General features: G+C 52.8%; 1 protein-coding gene and 1 pseudogene across 1 annotated transcript in view; one reads left to right on the top strand and one right to left on the bottom strand.

Annotated features, from left to right (window-relative positions):
* Positions 1-212: 212 nt before the first annotated feature.
* On the bottom strand, positions 213-312 carry LOC123815454 (annotated as a pseudogene).
* A 3973-nt stretch (positions 313-4285) lies between these two features.
* The window catches only part of EYA2 (EYA transcriptional coactivator and phosphatase 2), a 203253-nt gene continuing 201538 nt past the window's right edge, over positions 4286-6000 (top strand). Inside the window, exon 1 of the mRNA XM_045832978.1 lies at positions 4286-4657. The gene's annotated coding sequence lies outside the window, so the exon portion shown is untranslated. The remainder of the gene's footprint in view (positions 4658-6000) is intronic.

Below are 6000 nucleotides of genomic sequence, written 5' to 3'. Positions count from 1 at the left end.
TGGACATTGAGAGTCGTGGACAGAGCGAAGCGCTTCGAAACCCATGGCTTTCAGTCTTGGCTGTGCAGAGCTTTCGGGGTTCCTTCCAGACCCTTACAAGCACCCACGGGAGAAAGGTGTGAAGCATGAAGGTAGGGCTGGGAACCTTCACCACCGTTTTCTGTACTGAGTTTCTTCGCCTGCTTGACCTTTTTGCCCTTCAACTCCCCCATGAAAATATGGAATGTTTCACTAACTTGTGTGTCATCCTTGTGCGGTGGCCATCCTGATCCTCCCTGTTTTATTTCAGTTTTACTATGCGATGGGGACCGCCCCCCCCCAAAATGGAATTTATTTATAAAAACTGTGTATTTATTCTTACATGTTTAAAGTTCACTGCCCTTCCAAATATCCTCCATTTGCTGCAGTACACCTATCGAGATGTTTATTACATGGCTCAAAACAGTCTGTGAACTCATCGATTTTGATGCTTTTTAGTGCTTCTGCCATTTTTGTTTGTTGGTTTCACCTCTTCCCCGTCGGCAAAACATTTCCTTTTGAGGACTTTTTTCATCCAGGGAAACAAACAAACAAAAAAAGTTGCTTTGGGCGAGATCTGGTGAATAGGGAGGGCAGGGCACAGGGGTCATGCTGGTTTTGGTCCAGCACTGCCGGACAGTTGGCGTGGTGTGGGCAGGTGCGCTCGTAAATCACCTGTCGTGAAAGGGGGAAACGCATTGGAAGAGTCTTCAGAAGGAATCTGCTAAAGCTGAACGCAGCCTCTCACAACAGCACCAGCTGGTACACTGTTACAGATGGGTTCCTAGAACACTCACCTAGTGGGAAAAGCCTGTAGTACAAAGGACCCACCCTCCAGAAGATAATTCCATTGTGTGTGTGTGTGTGTGTGTCCTCTGGTATGTGCCTCTGAAACGGGCACAACATGCTTACTTTTGACTAAAAGAAAGTTGGAAAGGCACTAATGTAATCGATCACATTTTCTTCTTTGCATTGGCTGCCAGGAAGCTCAGCACCTAAGTCTCAGTCCCCCTAGCCCACATTTTATGCGCAAACCTCACCCTTGACTTTCATCCTTTCCTCCCCATGTTTCCCCTCCACTGTTTTTTCTTGTGCTCTTTTTTCTGCTGCCATATATATGTTTTTGCATGCCACCTCAAATCCTTTTTGGAAAGAGCCAAGGTTTAAATAAACACATTTTTTTAATGGAGTACTTTTTCCATAGAGGAGGTCTTTGCACGTGGGAAAGAAATGTGTAGAGAAATAAGGCATGATTTTGGCATGGAGAGTGCACGTGTGTTTGTAGGATACGTACATGCATGTTGGATACGTTGTGAAGTTTGCCGTTTTCAAGGTCACGCTGCTCTTCTGGCTTCAGAGGGTATTTACGTGAAAGACGCTGGAGGGGGGAAGTGTTGTCTTTCAGGGTTGGCATGCCTGTGGTCTACACTCCAAAGAATCTGTTTGATGGTTTAGCATGTTCAAATGTTGTCTGGGATCATTCTAAAAGGAGCCCAAATTCTTCACAAGAAAAAAATCAAGGGAAAGAAAGGGGCAAAAAGGGGGCAATCTTACACAGGAAGGTGGTTGGGGTTGAGGGTCTTCACTAAGAATCGGGAGCCTTCGGTCCTATCTCACTCAGCTTCTGCCTCATCTGCTGGGAATCTGGGGTCAAGTTCTTATTCTCCCAAAGACCGGGCTTCTCACCCTCTCTCTGCCACACACTGGAATCACCAGGAGAGCTTTAAAAAAAATACTGATGCCTCCGTCCCTCCCCCAGAGCCTGGTTTAATTGGTCTGGGGTGGGGCCCCAGCACGGGGATTTTTAAAAGCTCCCCTGGAGACACTAATGTGCAGCCAAGGTTGGGAACCACTGCCCTAAGAGAAGGAAAAATAAAATTAATAAGCACCTGCCTCCTGTGGATCTCCCAGGGGCGTAGCGTGGCTGCGATGTATGAGATAATGGAGCAGATTCTGGTGAAAGAGTAAAACGGTTGGAAGGAGTTTGCCTCCCGCAGATGATCCCTAGTTAATACGTGTTCTTCAGTGTTCTCCCCATGGTCTGCAGAAAGAAGTGCATTTCACATCTCCATCCAGTATACACGCACGTGCGCATGCACACACACGCACACACACTTATATTCATTGCATGCAATTCATTTGGGTTTTTTTTTTGCTATTCTAGTGTCTTTCATGCTGTTCCTTCAAGGAAAACAAATTCTGCCTACTAACGCTGTTTAAACAACGGCATGTCGAGGCTCATGGGCCAAGACACATTAAACACCCGTGGAGAGCAGTCAGGTGCCGTCCTGATAATGCCTGGAAGCTTCTTGCAAAGGTGTGACGGGCAATGCCGTTGTATGCAGAGTCATAATACGTGAGCAACTGCTAGTGCCAGCAGCACTCAGAGGAGAAGGTGTTTTACGAACGGGATCTCAGGGGCTTGTCACGATGATAACACAAGATGGTGTTATTATCTTCATTTATTATCTTTTATTTTCATTTTCAGGGAAGAGAAAATCAAGGCCACGTGCCTAGGTCCGTTCTGCACCCGGCAAGCAGGAGAGGCACCTCCAGCCTGAAGCGGCAGGCCTCACCCACCCCCGCCCCCGTGGAGAACGCCCGGGCTCACGGAACACGCCATGCGCTTGTCTGAAGTTCCGGGAGCAGACGGGGTTGGCACAGGCTGTGACCGGAGGTGGACCTGGGTGCAGTGGGGCCTGCTGCCTACGCTACTTGGGGGGTCTTGTTTAAGAAAAAGAATACAAAATGAGGAGTCCAAAATTAAGGTACAAAAGTACATTTTTCTTCCAATTAAGAAAAGAAATCACAACAAATTCAGATTTTTAAGAAGCTGAAAGATACCGCAGACATCACCAAGTCCCCAGTGAACTTGCCCTTGGCTGAATCCCCGAAATGCCAGTGGCCACTCCACCCCAACCTACTCAAGGTCAAGTGCTACACTGGGGAATCTAAATGGACAGAGGCGGTGGTTTCTGCTGCTTGCTGTTAGATGTCAAAAGCGAATTTTTGTTGGTTTTACAGGAACCAGTGACCATGTGGACACGTTTCTAGGCCTCTGTCTAGGCCTTAGTAAGGGGCCCTGCAAGCGAGGGGCCCAGAGGTTTACGTTTCATCAGCTTCCTGGGAACCCCACTACTGGACTTCAGGGCTCTATATCATTACCTCAAAATCAAGGGCTTTGGAGTCAGCTGGACCTGAATTTCAGCGCTGGCTCAGCCGCTTTCTGCCGTCTTTGAACTTAGACTTGATCATTTGTGAAAGGGGCAAGCTCACAGCTTCTACATTTCCGTCTCTTTGAGAGATGAAAGGCAATAAGGAAGGGTGGGGCTTAGAGTGGCCAGATTTAGCAAAGAAAAATAAAAATAAGGCACCCTGTTAAATTTAACTTCAGAGAACCAGTGACTAGTTTTTAAGGGTAAGTAGGTACCACCTATTGCAGTGGACATACTGATGTTGAAATTCACTCTTCGTTTCTGTGAAATCCAGATTTATCCGGGCACCCTGCATGTGACTGAGCTTAACAAATGGCAGTGGTTGGTACAGTCTGGGGACTGAAGCACCCTAGGTGCCCCACAGCAGGGTTCACAGACATTAGAAAGCAGGTGAGAGGGAGAAAAAGGCTACACAGACTCTGTTGAAGCCAGTTTATTGTGGGGAGGATGGAGAGAGGTGGCCATGAGAGGGTGGGGAAGTGGGGTGCCTTCGTTTCAGGGTGTGTGCAGGGAGGGGGTTACACCACTGACCTTGGGTAAGCCAGTTAAGTTTTGGGGACCTCAGTGGCCCTATCTGTAGAATGGCTGAAAGGGGATCCCTGAACCCTCCTCCCACAGAGGCCACCAGCAACGGCTCTTTCTTCTAAAGCAGGTGTCAGATCCTCAGAGAGGTCTTCCAAGATCATTGTCCCTCCCCTTGCCACAGCACATAATCTGCCCCCCCCCATAGTAATGATAACTTCTGAAGTTGTCTTGATTGTTTAGTTGATTGTTTGCTTGTGGTCTGTGTTCCCATGTGGATGTAAGTTCCCGGAGCGGAGAAAACTAGTCCGTCTCGGTCTAGCTAAACCTCCCAGGTGCTGTACCTGCCACAGTAGACGATATACGTTGAATAAAGGGGCGGATGAATGAATGAATTCAGGGTAATTGCTGTCCCTGCCAAGCAGTCTTTCCTTTCTCAGAGGCCGTGCCTGGGTTCAGAGGGGGGAGGTGTGGGGTGTCGGTGGGTGGGGAGGAGGCTGGGCCCTCGCCTCCTCCAGGGCCGGCAGGAGCGAGCGTGCTCGGCTGGGCTGCAGGCGCTGAGAGCAGCGCGGCGGCAGCTGCAGGGCCAGAGCCCCGAGCCCCGCGTCCCGGCGCCGGAGGTGTGCACCCGCCTAGCCCACCGCCGCGCCTCGGCGCCCCCAGGCGCCCACGCATCGGCGCGGGGACCCGGGCGGGGGCAGAGGGAGGGCCCGGCCCTAGGAGGGGAAGGGGCCGGTCCTCCCCGCTCAGGCAGCGGCCGCTGCAGCCCAAGAGGCGGAGGCGGAGGCAGCGGCGGCAGCAGAGGCGGCAACTTGCCCGCCGCAGTCGCCCCACCGCTTCGGACCCGCGTCCGCAGGTCCGCCAGCCGGCACCGCGCCGGGGCGCCCTCTCCACTGCGCGCGGTGAGTACATTCCGCGGCGCCCACCCCCAGGCCGCCCGCCGGGATTTGCCGGGCAGGGGTGGAAGCGGAACCCCTCGCCTGGCGCCTCTTTGCGGCACTTGCCAGGCCCGGGCCTCCGCAGCTGTCGGGGCGCTTGGGGACGCGCGGGCCGGATCCAGACGCCCCGGGCTCTCCGGGTTCCTCCGGCATAAGGGCAGCGGGGACAGCAGGCAGATCCTCTCTCGAGAAAACCCGTCCCAGGCTCCGGGGCGGATTTTCCCGGGGCCTCAGTTTCCCCGTACGCCCGTGGGGCAACGACCCTGAAGTTTGCACTCCCGAGCGCGGGACAAGTGCATGGCGCGCAAGTGGGATAGATGCTTCTGGACTATGCGTTTGGTTAGTTTTGTGGCTCGGGCGGTTCGCGGTAAGGGGCGCTCCCGCGATCGGACCGAAGAGGCACCGGGAGCCGGAACCCAACGCTCGCCCTTGGGCGCTATGGATCGGGTCACCGAGGCGCAATCGCTAGGATCCCAGGGATGGGGCTGGAACGGCTCGCTGAGCCTCGTCCTTGAGGCTACGTTTCTTTTGTAAAGCCCGCCTGCGCTCGGCCCGCGCCGGTCCAGCTCTCGGGGCTTCGTGTCAGAGGGGCTGCCTGGCGCTTGCTGAAGTCGGAGCCGAAACTTAAAAAACTTCACATCCACAGGATGCTTAGAAGGAGGAGAGGATTGTGTCGTGATGGAGGGAGTCGAGAATGGAAGGGTTTTTTTGGTCATGAGGTCCGGGGGTGAAAGGGCTGTGCTGGCCCTCGCTCCTAAGTATATTTCCTGCCCCCAGATAAATAGTTTTTCAGCTCGGGGAATGCTAGGAAAGCTGGGCTGGTGAAAGCACTCGCATCACAAAACCCTCGGTGCGCATTTCTCAGCTGTCGAAAGCGAGGCGCCTTGGCGGCGTGAGGTCCCTGTCACCCCCCAGCGAAGCCCCGGCTGCCGAGGGACGAGCGTGCGCGCGGCTGCGTTCGAAATGATGATTTCTTTTTAAAAAGCAACGCTGATATCGCATTTTTGTAGATACTATTTTCTTTTCTTCCCCATTTCCCCGAAATGCTACGTAATCTTTCATTAGCTTTTTTTTTTTTTTTTAAATAACGTCGAAGTCTAAATCACTCCTGGTGGAGGTGCCGTTTCATGACGAGGGGCAGCGAAACAGCGAGCATCAGAATGGGGGAGCCGATGGCCCGAGCGGAGGGGAGGCGGGATGATTTACAAACACCGAGTGAGAATCTGAGTGCTGAATTATGTCTGAGTTAGGGAGCTCCCCTCCAAAGGAAATTATGACCAGCGGACGGTTGTTGTATTTCAAACCAA

The sequence above is a fragment of the Phyllostomus hastatus genome, unplaced genomic scaffold, assembly GCF_019186645.2.
Source record: "Phyllostomus hastatus isolate PE091 unplaced genomic scaffold, TTU_PhHast_1.1 phas_contig_17, whole genome shotgun sequence".
Lineage (NCBI taxonomy): Eukaryota > Metazoa > Chordata > Mammalia > Chiroptera > Phyllostomidae > Phyllostomus > Phyllostomus hastatus.
This window is presented reverse-complemented; position numbering and strand designations above follow the sequence as displayed.